Here is a 20187-nt window from a genome sequence, read left to right as displayed (position 1 = left end):
GGAACTTGGAATAAGCCATTATTATGGTCATATGGTTGACTATGATGAGGTTGGTTATTTTTGTGGTAAACATAAAATCATATTTTGTTTCTTTTGCTAAGACATATATGATATAATTTTTTATTTGAATAGAGGACTAGGAAATGCATGTAGGAATATTATGATGGTCAAGCTAAATTCTTGAATGGACTGAAGGGGAGACAAGTAATTGTAACGGAAGAGAGGATATGGACCTGACTACGCCAACCTATTCGTTAAACATCACAAGACAAAATGTGTGAGTTTACTAGACAGCGCGATATTCGTAACCCGATCGATATTGGACTTAACAAATGAGGATTGGAGAAACAGAGAGTGTTAGGAGGAGAGGGCAAGCAAGGAGTGAAGGAGGTAAGGGAGGAGACAAGAGTACAAATGCAGGTCTTGAATGAGCATATTGTTGCATTATGTGCCTGTCGATGTTTTACCACCGATAGCCTGCCACGGGGGTGCCCGGGGCAGTATGTTCGGGTTTCGGCGTATGCCGAACTCGATGGTTAACGCAAGACACAGTCGATTTATCCTGGTTTAGGCCCTCGATCGTAGATCGAGTAATAACCTTACGTCCAGTCGACGTTAGCCTTTGCGTTGGATTGATTGTCAAGTGTTGTGTTGTACAATGGTCGTGTGTCCTGTCCCAGGAGTCCTGCCCTCCTTTATATAGTCAGGAGGCCAGAGTCCTAGTCCGTTTACAATGAGATTTCCTAGTAGGATTACTTAATAGCTATACTACTAAGATTACATGGGGAGAGTCCTGGTTGGACTAGATATTCTCTCTCCCTTGCGGGGTATCCTGTGGGTCCCGCATCGATAAGCCCCCGAGCACTTCATGGTTGAGCTCCGAAAGTCTCGCTTTGCTTCTTCAAGTCTTGTTGAGTAGGAACAAAATGTCATCCGAGTACTTTCTGGAGTGAATCCTTATAGCGCTTCTTGGGATCTTCGAGTGGTGAGTGCTTTTTGAAGAAAAAGTACATCCACCTGGTTGTAGCCCCCGAGCCTCTCGCTATTTGGAACAAGGAGCTGGAGGATCTTGTCTTGAAGTTGCTCTGATTGTTCGTTGAAGTTTTTATGAAAAAAGAACTCGAATATGGCTCGTTCCGGGTTCTTTTTGTCGTAGTGTCTTGAAGTGATCTGCGTTGAGGAAGTCTTTTGGTGACGTGCGCTTTTTCGAAGAAAAAGTGCACTCACTGAGTGTAGCCCCCGAGCCTCTTGCTATTTAGAACAAAAAGTTGGAGGGTCTTGATTCTTGTCTTCAAAAAATTCTATGGCTATGTATCCTGCTTTCTCCGAGTTCTTCTCTTTTAGAAAAGAAGTCGGATGAAGAGTCTTGATGTGTTGTCGTCGTTGTAGTCTTGAGCTTCTTGTATTCTTGGTCCTTTGTCTTTGGTTCCGAGCTTCTGGGGGTAGTCGAAATGAAAGGCCAAGCTCCCTAGCTTAGTGTTGATTAAGCTATGATGTTGGTCGAGGCCTCGAGCGTATATCCGTGTTGTTTGTTCGGAAAGAACTCGGATGCGAGGTCTTGGCGTATTCTTTGATAGTCTGCTGTTGTCAGATGTAGTTGTATGGTGGTGGTTGAGTGTAAATGCCTTTTGTTCACAGGTTGTACTGTGCTGGTATATTCTTCCGAATATGCCCGTCTTCGAGTACTGCCTCTTCTCGCCTGAGTCGTCCATTATTGTGTCTTCCTTACTATCTTTTCTTGTGTATCGATCTTTGAAAGTATAGCAATTTCCGATGGTGTGCCTCCCACTAGGGTGTAATGGGCTACGTATGTTTTCAATGTCATCATATCTTCTGGGTTTGGTAAACTTCTTTGATTTATCGGCCATTGCCATAGTATTGTCTGGTCTACGTTTTCTTTCTTGATGTCTGCTGTTTCGATGATTTTGCTTGTCCGAGTTGTCCTGGTTGTTTCTGTCCGGGAACCTTTCTCGTGTTTTTTCTTCTGCAGTAATCATCTTTTCTACTGTTCGTCTGAATTCTTCATTGTTTCTCGGATTTTCTTTGCAGAAGTCTTAAAATTGTCACCTAGCCATGATTCAGTGAGAGAAAGCTTCAATTACTTCTCGTTCGGTTATGTCATGCACTTGAGCTCGTAGTTCGCCGAATCGTCGATAGTAATTTCTGAGACTTTCACCTCCCTTTTGCTTGAGTCCTTTTAATTCTGCATGGGTGATTGGATGTGTAATGATTTCTGCAAAATTCTCACAAAAAGCTCTTTGCAAATCCTCCCAATTTCTGATAGATCCTGGGTTCAATTTGTCGAACCATTGGAGAGGCATGGCTTCCAGTGCCATGGGAAAGAACAGGGTTTTGATATCGTCGTCTCCTCCGGCTAGTTCAATTAATTGTGAATATATTCTGAGCCATTGCCTTGGTTCAGTTTTGCCATCATACTTGGAGTGGTTAGACGGTTTGAATTTGTGAGGTAATCGTACCAATGCAAGCCTGTTCGTGAAATAGGGGAATCTGTCGTGCGTCTTGGTTTCTTTGAATTCGAATTCGACACCTTCTTCTGGCCAACTGTCGTTCTGACGGGAATAATCTTGCGAGATTGTCTGGGTAGGTACCCTACTCCTAGTCTTCTTTGGTTGTTCAAATTGGTGGCCTTGATTATGTTCCTTCCTACTTCCTTCGTCATGGCTTCCACCCGGCCCAAGTCTTTCGAAAGCGGATTTCCTTTGATTTTGATCTTCTTGCCTTAGGGTTGTTGATTGGCGGGTAGTCTGGGGTAGTCTTGATCGAGCTCCTCTTCATGCGTTTTCGGGATCATCGGTCGGAGCAAGTCCTGGAGCTGTTCATACTTCTCACTGGGATGTGAAGTTTTTCCGAGTTCTTCTAATGCTTCTCGAATCTTATCGTAAGGTGTATTCGCCGTGCGTCTCCCCTCGACTTCTCGTTGTGATTTTCTTTTGTCGTACTCTGCCAATTCTGACTCGTATCTGATCCAAGCTTCCCTGCGCTGCCTAGCACGGTGTTGACGCCCTTGCTTCAACTTGTTTTTTCTTTCTCTAGCTTATTTCTGACTATCTGTTTCTCCGTCGTAGCCTTGGGCAAAAGGTGATATGTTGGATTCTGATTCATCTGATGATCTGACATCGGGTGCTTCTGGGGATTTAATGGTGACCGCGGTCGTCGAACCATGAGCACTTCTCGCGCATGAGTCATTCTGTTACTGGCGTTAGTTTTCATGCTGTCGGAGTTGCTAATAACTTTAGTAGATGCCTCGGTGTCGTAGATCGAGTCTCCTTCTTGGTAGGGTAGAATTGCTGTCGTCGTCGTGCCGACTAGTTGGGTACCGCTGTCCTCAGGAACAGAACCTGGCCAATAGATGATGCAGTCTTGGGATGTTATTGTTAGCACGAGACCCTCCTGAGCTCCTGTCAGTGGTATCCCGCATCTTGGATTGAAAGATCTTTCGAACTGTCCCTGATAGGATTTTGCCATGTTGTCGAGCCTAAATGGAAAAGAACTCGACTTCTTAGAAGAACTCTGAGGGTAATCTAAGTTGTTTTGGGTTGTGCTCTGGAATCTTGCCAAAAAAGAACTCGGTTTTTTGAAAGCACTCGGATAAAACTTCGCCTTGATGTTTAAATTCGAATCGGATATGAGTGGCCGTGAGATCTGATTTGAATCAGATACTGTGAGCTGTGCGAATCTTCTAGTGAGCTGATCCGTTGTAGTTGGTGAAATATGAAATTCTTTATGATGATCTGGATCTTTGAGGAGATGGCCCTGAAGCTTGCCGTTGTTGTCCGTCTCGCAGATCCACGAGCCGAAGATGAAAGTTGATCCCGTCGGAAAGATTATGTTGTCGAGGTCCATCGAGTTCTCGGATGCAAAGTCGCCGAAATCCCCTACCTGGCGCGCCAGCTGTCGATGTTTTACCACCGATAGCCTGCCACGGGGGTGCCCGGGGCAGTATGTTCGGGCTTCGGCGTATGCCGAACTCGATGGTTAACGCAAGACACAGTCGATTTATCCTGGTTCAGACCCTCGATCGTAGATCGAGTAATAACCTTATGTCTAGTTGGCGTTAGCCTTTGCGTTGGATTGATTGTCAAGTGTTGTGTTGTACAATGGTCGTGTGTCCTGTCCCAGGAGTCCTGCCCTCCTTTATATAGTCAGGAGACCAGAGTCCTAGTCCGTTTACAATGAGATTTCCTAGTAGGATTACTTAATAGCTATACTACTAAGATTACATGGGGAGAGTCCTGGTTGGACTAGATATTCTCTCTCCCTTGCGGGGTATCCTGTGGGTCCCGCATCGACAGTGCCAGTGAGTGCTTGAAAGCTATTTTTTTCGTTTCCTGATTTTAAATGTAATATAATCGTGTTGCTAACTGATTGCATTTTATACATGAAGGGATTGGATGTAGCGAGGACCATGACGGAGAGGTGGCTTGTGTAAAGTATGAGGAAAAAAAGTTAGATGAGCACAGAACGCGAGCTGGTCGCACCGTTCAATCACCGATTGTATTGTCTGATGAGGGGATGAGGATGAAGATGACACTGCCAGACTGAGTGAGCTCATAGCTCAAGCAGAGGCGGGCTTGCAGGCGATGGAGGCTGAGAACAACACTAGCAGACTGAGCGAGCTCATTGCTCTAGCAGAGACGGCCTTACAGAAGGAGGAGGCTGAGGACGACACAGGTAGACTTAGCGAGCTCATCGCTCTAGCAGAGCCAGGCTTCCAGACGAAGGAGGATGACGACGCATTGTTCACTCAGGCCACAGAGGCCGTAGATGAAGCGGAGGCCGCTTATTACAGGTGACACACAAGTCAGAGTAATGCAGGTTCTGCCGCGCCATAGCCCACAGGCACGACGAGAGTGACGCGTCGGCGTGCGTGGCGAGTAGGTAAGCAGGCGCGAACGCGCGGCGGGCAGGCGCGGCAGGCGTGGCAGGCAGGCGGCTAGGCGCGGACGGGCGTGACGATATTTATCTGGCGCTGCCGGGCCACCGATCAGGACATGGTAGGGCCGCGCCAAGATCGGTGGCGCGACAGACCCTGCCACGTCACCGGTCAGCGTCCCGGTCGTCGCCACGTCAACCCTCTTGCCGCGTCACCATGCATGGCGCGACACAGGCGTTTGCCGCGCCAAAAAAATAGGCGCAGCCAAAAATGTTAGTTTTAGATTTTTTTTTAAATAGTGTTAGATTTAAAATTAATTTATAAAAAAGTGTTAAAAATAAATAAAAAATCGAAATGGGAACACGCTCTAGTATGCGCTGCATCTCCCATGACAAGGACGCCTTGAAGCAAAATGCATATACCAGATATCATTTCACACGTCTCGAACATGGTTTTTCTGCGACTGGTTACGTCATTTTTGTTTTTTAGCATTTTTTTTTGAAAATTTCTCACAAACATGTCCCTGAAGGTATGTTTTTAAAATCTGGACCCTTAGCTCGGCGTCATTGTTGGTGGCGTCGAGCTTACATGTCTCGGTGCTATAGATTTTGGCGTCTAGGTCTTGGGCTCGGCGCAGACGTGGCGGTGACTTGGCAGGCACCTCGCCGCCGTAGATCTTGGCGTTGAGCCCTGTCTTACGTATGTGCCCTTCCTTTATTTCTCTCTTCCTCCCTCTCTACCGTGCCCGCGCCCGCCCCCTCGCCCGCGGCAGCCACCGCGCTCGCGCCTCGCTGGCCCCGCCGTGCCGGCCGCCCGGCCGCCTCGCCCGCGAAGCGCCGGCCGTTCTGCCCCGTCGCGCACCGCCCCTCCCGTCCCGCGCCCGCGTCATCCCCGTCGTGCCGGCCGCACGCCGCCCCTCCCGGGCCGCGCTGCCTTGTCCGTCCCGGCTCGCCGCGTCCTTGCCGTTGATCCCGTCCTCCGCGTCCCCGTCCTACTTCGGTCATAGCGTCCGCGTCCACGTCGCATCGTTGCATTGACTTGGACAGGTAAAATTTTTTAATATGCAATGTAGGTACTTAGTTAGGTTGAATTGTAGTGCTACTTTGATTATTTGGTAGTTCTAGTAAATTTGATGATGTAGGTGGTTGATTTAGTTAGTGAGATAGATATAATTAGATAAATATAGTTAGATAGCTAGTGGCATAGGTACATAGATATAGTTATTAGATAGCTTGTTGATTTAGTTAGTGGGATAAATATAATTAGATAGTTAGTGACATAGTTATTTAGGGTGTAGTTGGTTAGCATCTATTAGAGAGGTACTATATAGTAGCTACTTTAGACTAAACGAACTATATTTAAATTTTTGTTTGAACTACTGGATGGACAATCTAGTGAGCATATATCATAGAGGCACCGTGGAAAAAGATCGCTATGGATATGTTAAGTTTGTTGAGATGTAAAATGTGTCTGTGTTATTCAATAAGAAATATTTATTTAGTGAGTTGGTTGCAGAGGCTCGGAAGGAGCTACATCGTCATGGAGCTGATGATGATGATAACATCGCAGTGGAGGGTGTACTTCATCTAGGTTTCCCTCCTAACATCCTAAGAAAGATGATTCTAATTGAATGTGCAGACTGGTGAGAGAACTATGTGAGAACGGATATAGAGATTTTATCCAGAATTGTAACGCTAAATGATTGTTTCTTTCTCTTTTTTTTTTCCGTAAAAAAAGAAGAAAACTAGGAGTCGGACATTACCTTCGTCCGATCCGGCGGACAGGAGCAGCGCAACCCAAAAACCGACGGCTCCAGATCTCCATTTCCCCACCCAACTTCCCCCCACCTCACCACACCAGTCGACAGTCATCAGGCAACAAACCGTTTAACGGACGGACCATCGTCCCGAGCAGACGGCCGAACGACGGCAGAGGCAAAACCCTCACCTGCCTCTGCCTCAGTGGGGGATGGCGGCGCCGGAATCGGAACGCTGCGGGAGCGACGGCTACCCGCGACCCTCCGCGGCGTGCGCGTCGAGCTGGACCCGGAGCGGCCCCGAGTCGGCGGGGGGAGGGGGCTTCGCCGTCTCCTTCTGGCTCTACCTGTCCAGCTCCCCCAGGCCGTCCTCGGTGATCCTCCACCAGGTTTGGATGGATTCCTCTCTCTTCACAGTTAGTATAGGTGGTTCCAGGCGGCGATTGTTTCTGTAGGAATTGTTTTTGTTTCCGGGATGGGTACTGGAAGAGAGCAACGGTTTGCTGCTTTTGCTGTCTCGACATCTGTTTTGATCGTTCGATTTTAGGTGTTAAATGCTGTTGTACCCTCCAAATCACCCGGCTAATATGAGACCCGGGCTGTCCTTTTTGCACCATTCGCAGCACAGCAAAAAATCCTAGTAGCCTGTACTCGATTCCACTATGTCTTAGTTTGATGGAATTTCGTGTTTCTTGATACGGTTTCAGGGAAAACATTTTCGTTGGAAAAAGTGAAGGGTATTTTTTCTAGGTTTCCTTGTGAAGTTTCACCATCAGAAAATTGGTGCTAATCGATTGGATTTGTTGCTTGTGCAGATCACTGCGGGAGATGACAATAAGTTGCCGTTCTTCTCGCTTTAGGTGAAGGAAACAAACTGCTGCTCTTCCCGTTGATGAGGCTGCACAGAGAAGCTCCTGGTCCTGCTAGTTCTTACCCATGGACTGACACAACCAATTTATCATCTACGAGTCAATGCCCTCTTGAGAAATGGTTCCACATTGGGTGTGAGGTCTGATGTAAACAACTGTAGGCCTCCCCCCTTATCGAATACCTTTGCATTTGTAGCCCCCAAATGAAAGTACAAATTGCAACATGTTTGACAACTTTCCCCTGCTTTTATTTCTTTTGTGTTTGTGTGCACCTCAATTTTTTAGAGGAAAAAAAAAACATGCAGCATCCACCAAGAGCTTTGTTTCCTGGTATCTCCACATGTTAGTCTATCCTCCACATTTTGTCGAAGTGGTGGTTTTATAACATTGGTTTGTACCTACTGTGTCAGGTTACTGAAAATGTTCTGCGTCTTCACGTTGATGGTTCCCTTAACTGCTGAGGCCCCCCGTTTGTTCACTATTTGATGGGCCAGACCGTCAGGATGATGCAAACCAAATTAGCTTAGTTGGAAGTGATGGCAAGCTTGAAGGCTATATCTATAATATTGAGGTTTCATCTGTACTAGGAACTGTAAAAGAACAATACACAAAGGTGATTCATCTAAGCCAATGGTATGCAGATTTTGTGCTTGTGTAAGTGCAAACTTTGTGAATTTTCTCATTGAATTGCAGAACCCACCATTTAAGTTGTCTATTGACTATTCATGCTCTGATGGAATCGAAGAGGGTGGTGACGGCATTTGGAGCATCGTTGGTGGGAAGGTAAACAAGATGCTGTCATGTCATAACTAATACGTGATGGCAGAATTCTGTGTTTCAGTTTTTTTTTTTTGAGAGAGAGGATAATTTCAGTAAATATGGCATGTAAAAAGCAACCTGAGAAATTGCACTTGAGTTGGAAAAAATAATAGTAGCAAATATTTACTTGTATCGTATCATGGATTAAATCAAATAACCATGGGCTACCCTAATTATGGAAATTTATTGATGCAGGCATCTTGCCGGAGAAACTTCATTTTGGAAGTAGTACTAACCAACGCTTTTGGTGAACCTGCGAAGGATAAAGAGGTTCATTTTTTTTTTACTTATTTTAAATCTAATCATACTAATTTATTTGTTTGCATAGTGTTCTTACAAACCTTATACATCTTCTAGGTCGTTGCTTCACTTGTCTATGCTGATGATGGAACAGTAGTTGCAAAATCAAGGGATGATTCTGAGCCTCCTTTGCTTATTACTTGCGAAGGACTTGAATACGCAGCTATAAGCAGGCCTCTACAAATTATTCGTGGGCGAGCACTATTTAAACTCAAGATATCACAGGTGAGTTTCTCCATATGTAAACCTTCCTATTATGTATATAGCTTCAGTTTGCATCGGACACAAAAAGAAATTACTTGTCACTGTCTGTCTGTCTCTCTGATGTGGAGCATAAGTTATTTGTCTTTCATGTGTTGCTGTTGGAAGCATATTTTTTTAATGTTTCTCTCAGTAGTGCTATTGCCTAGCAGAGGCTGCAGCTGCTTGCTATGTTTGGCTGTTGTGGCCTGTATGTGTAACGCACCCCATTGCAACTACTTATGGTGCATGGAGATGGCGCCTTCCTCCGTAGGAATGAATTTGGAAGGCATATTCGGAAGGATTTTTTCCCCTTTTAAACTCCATCTTAATGACTTCCATAACTTTCTTCTTTTGAGCGGCTGTGGGTGCAGGTGAACCAATGAAGAGGCTTTGAGTATATCATAATTGTTGGAAGGAATTTTGGTGTTCTCTTATATTTGTTTTATGCATTTGGATTGATTCCCCGCTCCCCTTTGTATTTTGAAAAGATTATCTGCTTTGCATAATACTGCCTATTTATTACTTATGGACTCAACATCCAAATGTTGGCAGTTCACTCCTGACACTGCAATTTCTAGAAATAGCTATGCAATGACACTCACATATGAACTATCTTTTTAAATAACTTGTCGTGCTTCTTTTTTATGTGTGTTGAAAGAGGGAGTTTGTCCCCTCTTGATTTTTTTTGCGAGTAGCTGGGTACGATCCCGGGTGGGTAGGCTCTCACTAGGAGCCCCTACTAACTGCCCTAGGGCAGTTATATGTTGCTGTGTTGGTGTTGGTGTTGAATGATCACCAAAACCTTCCATGAAGCCAAGCTTGGAACCACAATGTGGATTCCATTCCTGTCTCTCCAACCGATAAAGTGCGACCTATACCGATGTTGCAGTGCATACGTGCTCCCCACAAATCTTGGGAGGCATGGGCGCCGCTAAAACCGGTACACACCGCGCCATCATTGGGAGTGCCAACATGCTCTCCACAAACTGCAATTGCAATTCCGCTGAAGAAAACACTTGTCACAACATTCCCTCCTTTTCACAATAATTGATGTTTTAGGCTTGGGCACAAGAATAAGGATGGAAATAGAATGACCATCCTACCCTTTTAATCCCCTCTCAAGTGTGCATTTATAATCTCATCAAAGGTACAAACTCACTGTACAGTGTGTTTCTATGTAGGGGCAGGATTGGATAAAATGGGTCAAGGTTGCCTTGGGGCTGTAGATAACAAGTACTTTGAAAATAATAGAAGCTAAAACAACAAAAAAAAGGAGGACGTAACTTTCTTCCAAATAAAGCTCCTCACTAACCGCGATATATTGTGTATCCCCCCCCCCCCCCCCCCCCCCCCCCCCCCCCCAAAAAAAAAAAAGCCACACGCACACACACGAGACACAAACCACCCCTAAAAGAAAACCAAGAAGGAAACCTACACACACAAGACGCATACCATCCCTGACCCCTGAAAGAATACTTAATCAAGTAGCAAACCGAAGACAACAGCAAACAATCACAAAAACAAGCGGCAAGCAACTCTAGCCCATTATGATACGGTTTAGGCCATTACAGCACAGGCATAAACTGTTGGACAGTTAGCACTAGTCAATGGCATGTGAAAAGATTAAAATAAAATGTCCATACGCCATATCTAGTATGGACACTAATACTACATACAAACTACTTCTGTAATTTGATTTGTGTGCAATTTAAAACCTTTTGAATCTCGAGTATCAAATCTGTCTGCTAATGAAAGTTTAAATGTTATGCAATACCAGTTCCTGTTCTTAGCCCTGCTGCTGCACATACTCATGACAGCAGCCACAATCTAGGGATGCTCATATCCAACAAAGTTGGGCTGTAGCGCGCCATGTAAAACACGATTTGTATCATTACATTTCTTTGAAGTTATGATGGTAGTTGCTTGTTTCTTGTCCATAATAACGTAGTGTCTGATTGTTCCAGCTCTCTTCCAAATGTGACAATAAGCTCTTCCGTATTCAATTCTCTACACTTCACATGCAAAGATATCCTTTCCTGGAAGCATATTCCAAACTGATTCGTTGTATATCTCGAAGCCGCACCATCCGCCCCTTGGGTCCTGGAAAGCGGGCGAGTTCTGCAACAGCAGATGAAACTGACTTGCTCAATAATGGCCAAGGGTTTGTTAGTGCTGACAAAGGAAATGGTCGTGAACATTCATTGTGTCTGCATACACCCATGTTTTCCAAGATAGAAGGTGGAATTGTGAAGGTAGTAGAGGCCCACAAAATGGTATCACAGGTAATGAATTAGCTAGCCTACTTACTTTGTCAAGTTATGCTTAATTTGTGACTTCTTGATTTGATAATCATTATCTGTTTACAGAATAAGAATGCCAGAAAGGTGGTGGTAAGCAAAGAAGCACAGAATGTCATGGGGACTGACTCTTCAACATCCAACTATGACAGTTTTGATTCAGGAAGTTCTTGGAGTGGATCAGATGGAGATGATGGTATTGAAACCTTTTCAGACGCTGTGGTTTTCAGATACTGTCTAGACAGCACATACGACCGGTCCAAGTTTCTTAGAGGTGCAGCTCCTACTGTTAACAAAGATGACTTGGTAAAACTTGCAGACCAAGTCTCATTGTATAGTGGATGCTCCCACCACAGGTAATTGAACTCTTGTATCTTGATAAAAGTTTCCTCTCTCCTTGTATTATTGACAGTAATTTGCAATTTATTTTTCCCTTCTAGAAACCAAATATTAATGTCGAAGCGATTGCTCAGAGAAGGTGCTGACACTTGGAACATGATCTCAAAGAACAATGAACGTGCTCTTTGGTCATCTGCCATTCCTGAGATCATAACAAAATTTACGAACATTGCCCATTCTGTGAGTAGGGGTTTGTTAGAGCAGGTAGAATTTCTTTACATGACCTCAGTACCTTAACTCTCAGTCTCAGGGTTGTATACTTTTTGTATGGTGCAATGTTTAATTGCATAGTATTCACTGTTTCAGGATCTTGAGGTTTTAAGAGGCATTGCTGGTTGTGGCGAGGACATAGGAAGAGATGAATTTGATAGGCTATGGTACTGGTTATACCCAGTGGCTGTTTCATTGTCGACAGAGAAAATTAAAAAGCTGTGGGATTGCACAACACCTAGATGGATAGAGGGCTTGATTACAATAGAAGAAGCTGAGAATGCACTAAGAAGTTCCAGGGAACTGTTAAAGGAGCCAGGAACATTTGTTCTCAGATTTCCTACCACCCGAAGTTGGCCGCATCCAGATGCTGGTAGCCTAGTTGTCACTTACATTGGCTCTGTTAACTCAATTCATCATAGGCTACTCTCTCTTGATTCCAGGTATGCTACGATTGGCATGTTACCCCCGTCCTCTAAATCTTTTGGCAACGAAATTTCTGAACCTTGCTCTTTTCTACTGCTAACAGTGATGCTAGCGCTGAGAACCTGCAAGATTTGCTGCTCCAGGAACCTGAACTATCCCAATTGGGCAGGTAAAGCATTCTAGACTCCAAATCACAGGCGCTGTTCCTTTCAGTACCTGCTAAATGGTTAGACATACATTCAAATGCAGGGTTGACCGGCTCCCAACCGCCATCCGGAGATGACCAAGGATGCAAACTGTTAAAACTTACATTCAAAAGCAGGTTTAGGATGCTATGGGCCACGAGAAGAGGGTCAGCAGCAGCTCAACGCATCCAAGTTCATTGTCATCCAAGAGACCAAGAGCATAGCCCATAACACCTGTTGCCTGTTGTTACCATGTACAAGTTGTAAATTGGTTCCCTTCGTGGTTTGTACAAGAGAGGATGCTTTGCCATATGAGGCCCTGTTTGGTTTCCCCTCACTTTAGTCATCTAAACTAGGCACTAAACGTTAGTCACCTAAACTAGGGACTAAACTTTAGTCGTTGGGTGTTCGGTTCGGAGACTAAAAGAGGCTTTTTAGTCCATGTTTGGTTTCAAAGTGACTAAAAAATGAGGTTTAGTCCATTTTAGCAACATTTGATGACTAGTTGGCTAAAACCTATTTAGTCTCATTTAGTCATAGTGTTTGGTTGAATAGTGACTAAATGAGACTAGATTTAGCTGACTAAACTTTAGGAGGGGCTAACCAAACGGGCCCATTGAGATCTAGTCTAGTTGCTTCAGAAAACCAACAGTAACATCAGCTATCATGTGTTTTGCCAAAAAAAAAAAAAAAGCTATCATGTGCCTCGAAACTGGAAGATTTTTCAATGGCTCTTAGACACATGTACATAAACTATTGATTGAACATTTGATCTACAAGTTATTTTTCGGTTCCTTTTCAACCTCCTATTTGAGCCGAGAGCAGCATAAGCCTCGTAGGCTAAAGACCATTGGGCCGCCCACTGTCAAAGCCCCACATCACGCTACATTCTCCCGACTGGCCGCGGGCCGGACGGCCGCACCCGGGGCTCGGGCGCTCGGCATCCCTCCCCGCCGCAACTCAGCCGCGCCGCCGTCGCCGTGCACGCACCAGCGCCACCACTTGGGCGCTTCCCTATCAGACCGACAAACAAGGCCAAAACCCCACGACGCCGCCGGCCACCGCGAGGGTTTTAGCCTCCTCCGATGCCGCCGCCTCGCCGCGGGCTTCTCACATCCCTCCTCCGCCTCCGCTCCTTCTCCTCCATTGCCTATCCCCATCCCCACACACCCGCGCCCCTGCGGCGCCACCAGTTCGTCGCCGACCCCACCACCTCCACAAGCCGTGGCGTCATCGGGGGCATCGGCGGCGGGAGCGGGAACCCCTTGGACCCGACGCAGCTCCTCCGCGACGACCCGGTGGCAATCACCGCTTCCCTTTGGGTATCCTCCTTCCGCGCCGCCGCCGCCGCCTCCACCTCCGGCTCCGGCTCTTGTACCCCCGCACCGCCGCAGTCACTCACCCCCTTCCTCTCGCGCCTGGAGCTGTGGGTGCTCGCCTACCAGAAGGCGTACGCCGACGAGACCGGCTCCTACCTGCCGCGCTCCTCCATCCCGGCCTCCACGCTCGCCGCCCTCCTCACGCTCCGCAACGCCGTACTCGACGCTCGATTCCGCTTCGGCAACCGCCTCATCCCCTTCCTCCAGTCCCCGCTCGCCACCAACGCGCCGGACCCCCGCCACCCTCTCCAAGCGCAAGCTCCGCGCCCTCCTCACAACCCCCGGCCCACCGCCCTTCCAGGACCGCGTCGTGCAGGAGCTGCTCCTACTCCTGCTCGAGCCCGTCTACGAAGCCAGGCTCTCGCCAAAGTCCTTCGCCTTCCGCCCAGGTCGATCCCCTCATGCCGCGATCCGCACCATCCGCCGCAGCTTTGCGCCATACCTCTGGTATATCAAGGGCGACCTCTCCCCACTCCTGCACTCGCCTGATCCTGCGCTTGTGGTCGGTGCGCTTATCCGTGATGTGCGTGATAAAAAGGTGGTGGATTTGATCCGTTCGGCGCTGCTCACCCCGGTGGTGACTGCAAGTGATGATGCTGCAGCGAAGAAGAAGACGAAGAGGAAATACCAGAAGAAGAAGGTGCTGCCAGAGGGGGAGCCGAAGCCTGACCCTTATTGGTTGCAGACGTTCTTTGGGTTTGCACCAGAGGAGGCACAGACGCAGCCTGATTGGGGCCATTGTGGGGTGCTGAGCCCGTTGCTTGCCAATGTGTGCCTGGATGAGCTTGATAAGTGGATAGAAGAGAAGATTAAGGAGTTTTACAAGCCATCCAAGTCGGATGTTGTGGGAGGGGATGATGGTATTGAGCAGGGTAACACATCATGGCCGGAGTTTGTTCCCACTAGTGGCCCTGACAAGACAAGGAAGGTGGACTACATTCGATATGGCGGGCATTTCTTGATCGGTGTTAGGGGGCCAAGAGCCGATGCGGCTGTGCTCCGGAAGCAGCTAGTTGAGTTTTGTGATCAGCGATTCAGGATCAAACTGGATAATGAGAGCCTCCCTATCGAGCACATCACAAAAGGAGTCATGTTCCTTGACCATGTGCTGTGCCGTCGAGTTGTGTACCCAACGCTGCGTTACACTGCTACAGGAGGCAAGATCATTAGTGAGAAGGGAGTTGGTACACTGCTCTCAGTGACAGCTAGTCTGAAGCAGTGTATCAAGCAGTTTCGGAAGCTCGAGTTTTTGAAAGGAGACCGTGAACCTGATCCACAACCATGCTTCCGTATGTTCCACGCCACACAAGCTCACACAAATTCTCAGATGAATAAGCTTTTACTGACGATGGCAGAGTGGTATCGCTATGCTGATAACCGCAAGAAAGTTGTCAACTTCTGCTCTTACATTATAAGGGGGTCCCTGGCAAAGTTATATGCTGCCAAGTACAAGCTGCGGTCAAGGGCAAAGGTCTATAAGATTGCGTCAAGAAATCTTAGTCGGCCATTGAAGGATAAGAAAGGGCAGTCGCCAGAGTATCACAATTTGCTGAGAATGGGCCTTGTGGATTCGATTGATGGTCTTCAGTATACAAGGATGTCGATGGTTCCTGATCCTGATTACACGCCGTTACCAAGTGGATGGCGGCCAGACCATGAGAAGATTTTGCTGGAGTATATAAATCTCACAGATCAACAAACATTGGAAGAGCAGCGAAACTGCATTAGAGAGGAGGGGCTTATAACACCACAGGACTATATTTCAATGCTTGTATGGGGCTACAAGAAAAGTGCTGTTTTACTTCCTTCAAAAGTGAGTGATGCCCAAGGATCCACAGAGGACCTGGGTTCAGATACGGATGAATTGGATGAAAAAGAGCTAGGAAATGAGGGCAATAAAAGTTTCCCAAAGCTTGCTGAAATGTCATGAGTATTGACGAACTCTGTAGTGTTCCCAAGGGGGCTTTTGACTCATTGACTGTGTATGGTTGCTCCATGATTGTGAAAACACGAAACCAACTGCTAGCTCTTTGCTGACTACTTTGTGGCGGCCTAAGCAGAGGACTACTTGCTGTTCAATGAGATGACAACTCTGCCACTGCTTCGGTCAAGTCTGTTCCTTAATGTTGAGTGCCACGGTGAATAGTGTCCACGGTGCTCAAACATGCGGTTTGACACAGCATGGCATTTCTGGGAACTAGTGGAGATCTTATGTTGGTGTCAAATTGTATGCCACCTGCAGGGCTAGCTCCTCATATATGAAGCATGAATGTTTAGTGAGACTTTACATCTTTGTTGACTGCTTCATGGTGGCCTAAGCAGATGACTGTTTCCTGCTCTGTGAGATGGCAATTGTGCTGCTGCATCGGTCAAGTATGTTCTTTAATGCTGAGAGTGATGGTGAATACTGTCAGTGGTGCTCAAACATGAGCTTTGACACAGCATGGCATTTCAGGGAACTAGTGGAGATCTCATGGTTTCAAATTGTGTGCTACATGCAGGGCTAGCTCCTCATATATCAAGCCTGATGTTTACTGATACTTTAGATGCATTTGAAAATACATAGAAAAAAACAGTGTTTACACATTCCATCCAACATCCTGCTTGTGCAAATTGTTATCTGTATAATCTTTCGGTGAAGAGGAAAAACAGCCCGAAGTTCATTATGAGCCTTAAGGTGTGTTCAGAACCCTAATTGCTTATATTGTATCTAGTTAGATTGTGTCTCGTTGTTCACTTATGCATTTTTTTGCCAGTTGTTTCTGTCCAGCTTAAATGCTTTAGTAAACAGTAAGCTGTTAGCTATAATTTTGTTTGCTCAGGTCTCCTGTTTGCTGATAGTTCAGTAAATTGTACTGTTCTAGGGTTACCTGTTACAAGCCATATTTCAATTTGCTGAGCATGGTTTATAAAAAAAATGCTGAACATGTTTTACTAGAACAAACTCTGTAGATACGGGCCATATTCTTTTAAGTGCTTGCACAATAGCTGTGAAGTGCATAATCAGCTGCGTGAGGTCAAGATTAATGCAGATCATATTCTATTGAGTAAAATACAAGCAGACCCTAAACTTGTCCTGTGATATTATTCAGGTCTGGACTCTCAAAATACACTTTTAGGTGTCCAAACTTGTCCATGAACTCTCAAAATACATTTTTAGGTGTCCAAACTTGTCCTTCGGTGTCATCTAGCATGAAGATGAAGTGCCAAATGCTAACATGTGGGACCGATTGTCGTGTCGCAGGGCTCATTTAGAACTGGATGAACCCCGTGACAAGTTCTGGGACCCACAAAATTGGCATCACGATGCACTGATGCAGTGTTTGGTGGTAAGGGCATTTGGAGGATTCCATCACTCCGCAAATAATCTCAAGGTGGTACCTTGGTTCCTGCAAGTGCAACAAGGTTAACAATGTTTCAGCAAACACGCACAATTGTCAAGCTCAGGCCATGTTCGGTTAGCCCGGGGTCAGCCGGAAATTGGGCTCAACCCACGTGGGTCATCCTGGCCTGGTAGTAATCCTGGCCCATATTATTTTATGTGTTTGGTTAAGCCCGCACTGGTTTGTAACCTGGTCTATCCCGGCCTTTTCCTCTCACCCCGGCCTGGGAAGAAACCACGTCTACGTTGGTGTGGAATTTTTCCATGACCACTCTCGCGCGACACTGAAGCAGCTCGACTTGCAAGGAGAGCGGCGGGTGGCGTCCGCAGGTCAAATCGGCGGCGACGACGTCGACACGCCGCGCTCCCCTCCGGCATCCGTATCCTCCAGTAATCTTTTCTCTCTTTGGTTATCGCGTTCTAGGGTTCTTGTTTATGCTTCTTGGATCTGGAGATTGGGGACTTGGGAGGTTTCTGGGACATCATATTGCAAAGTTCATATCTAGTGCTAATTTGAAATTAAAAAAAAAATAGTATAGATGTGACGATATAGATGCTCCTGTGTCTTCTGTGATCCCCTTCTTGTTCTCATGTATGTTTCTAATCAAGTGGAAAAGAAAGAATTTAGTACTTTTAATCAAGTGGAAAAGAAAGAATTTAGTACTTTTAATCAAGTGGAAAAGAAATAATTTAGTTTAGTACTTCTATTGCCAAGCCTTCTTAACCCCTGATGTCACTTGACTGCTGTATGGATGGGGTGTTTGGTTGGGTGAATTGCATAATTTGTACCGAGGTATATTTGTAGGGGTGGATGTGACACAGAGAGGATGCAGTACCTAACTGTTTATACGGTTGAAAAATGGTTCTATAGTAATGCCTTGTGCACTAGTGCTGGCAATTTTTTTCCCAAAGTTTAAAAATGTATAGACACCCTGCCATTGCTGGCATTTTTGTCCTAGCGAACAATGTACTATGGAGTATCTACATGAGCAGATATGTATGTTCCTGATGCCATTTATGATGTATATTGAAAGCTTGAAGTACATCTGTCGGAGAAGGTTAGGTGCTGAGCAGATGCTGTTAATGTGCCCAGTTGTTTGACCTTACTAGGTTAACTTCTGGTCTGCATTTGTTGCCTTTTGCAAAGAAATTCTGGTCTGGACTTGTTGCTGAGTTTGTTGACATTTTACAGTAAGCCCGTAACACAATTCATCTGCGAAGTCAAGGAACAAGACCACAATTTCAGCCTATTTGGTTTGAAACATGTTTAGAGCTACTTGTTAGTTTAGTCGTTATGACGTGCTCGCTCTAGTCAGAAATTTTTATTGAGAGATGATATCTCTGCTTTCCTTAGATAACTTGTGTTATTTGTATTGAAGCAAGGGATGGTTTTGTGGTGAGTATTATGCATCCTTAGGCCTCATTCATGTAAACATGCTGATGGCTCAGTAATCTCTATAAATACACTCATGATCTGCGAGCTGTTTTTACCAAATGTTTCAGCGTTCTGCAAGGTGTTTCTCCCGAATGCTTCAATGATCTACAAGCTGTTTTTTTTACTGGATGTTTCGATGGTCTGCAAGCTGTTCTTACTGAATACTTTTGTACCAGTAGATACTGCTAACTACTAGAATGGTATAACCTTCAGCAGGATTAGTAGTTAGCTCTGAATCTTTGATGCTTTCTTCCCTTTTGATTCTTGTGTGTGCCTGAGACATTGCCAATGAATAATGATACAATAATAATGATGGCTATGTTCATCAGTAGCAAATCTCTAACCACAGTTATTGTGTTGATTGTGCTTTGTTTTTTTCCTGATGATTTTTCAGGCCATGAAGCTAACATGTTTGTTTTCAAGTTATGCTTTTTCTTCTGTTTAACTTAACTTAATCAATCTGTTTTGTTGAAATGTGCCCTGTCGTTTCCAGTTATCCTTTTTGATTCAAATGAACTGTGGTTATATGCTCTTTTGTTTGTACAAAAGCATGCACTTTATGACACTTGAAATGCTGACAATTGTTTTGTTACGCATGGCAATGTTTTTAAAATTTCTCTGATTTGGTTTAACTTACTCTCACTCGTTAACTAATGAAACACCCTTTTTTTTTGGCAGTACCGCTGAAATCAGCTGGCTACGAGAGTGCCGCCATCTCCTGGCGTCACAGGGGCCATCTAGTAAAATCTATGATATGTTTCAGATGGACAACTTACCTATGTATGTCATATTGAACATGATTTACCTGCGTTTGGCTTGTTGAGTATCTAAAATTTTGTATTATCAGCATGCCATAAATGCATGTTTGCTCAAGCTGAGTCACTAGGAATATGCTATGCATACATGATATATGTTGCTTACTGTATTTGTTATTATATCAGTAAGATATACAGTATAACATTAACATATGGTCATGTTCGCTTCGCTGAAAAAACAAGTCAAAACACTGTTCCGGCTGATTTGTTGTGAGAAAAAAACACGGTTCTGCTGAAAAGACAAGCCGAAAAAGACAAGCTTTTCTTTTGTTCCCTTGTTTCCCTTGATGACGAGGATCGGAATGGAGGAAGATCATACCATGGCCCATGGGTGGCTTGTAGCAATAGTCACGTAGCACCTTTTCTAATTCTAACTGCGCACGGACACAGGTAAGCTTGCATCTCTTTGCACATTTTCGATGCGGATACAGCAAATGAGAAGTGGCGGCAGGGACATTGTCACTTTGTCAGAGGCACTGCATCTGCATGTTGAACCAGCTTCATCATCGACTACTAAATTTTAGTCACTGTTATATCGAATATTTGACACTAATTTAGAGTATTAAATATAAATTAATTACAAAACTAAAGACTAATTTATAAGACAAACCTATTAAACTTAATTAGTTCATGATTTGACAATGAGATACCATAGTAAACATTTGCCAACGATGGATTATTTAGGCTTAATAAATTCATCTCGTAAATTAGTCTATATCTGTGCAATTAGTTTTATAATTAGCTCGTATTTAGTTCTACTAATTAGCATCCAAATGTG

The 20187-nt window shown here is 45.2% G+C and overlaps 2 pseudogenes; both read left to right on the top strand.

The window, feature by feature from the left end:
* Positions 1 to 6862: 6862 nt before the first annotated feature.
* LOC136469003 (SH2 domain-containing protein A-like) lies at positions 6863 to 12708 on the top strand (annotated as a pseudogene).
* A 648-nt stretch (positions 12709 to 13356) lies between these two features.
* On the top strand, positions 13357 to 19264 carry LOC136552471 (nuclear intron maturase 2, mitochondrial-like; annotated as a pseudogene).
* Positions 19265 to 20187: the final 923 nt, after the last annotated feature.

The sequence above is a fragment of the Miscanthus floridulus genome, chromosome 1 (assembly GCF_019320115.1).
Source record: "Miscanthus floridulus cultivar M001 chromosome 1, ASM1932011v1, whole genome shotgun sequence".
In the NCBI taxonomy this organism is placed as follows: Eukaryota; Viridiplantae; Streptophyta; class Magnoliopsida; order Poales; family Poaceae; genus Miscanthus; species Miscanthus floridulus.
The sequence above is the reverse complement of the archived record's forward strand: the minus strand, read 5'-3'. Positions and strand labels throughout refer to the sequence as shown.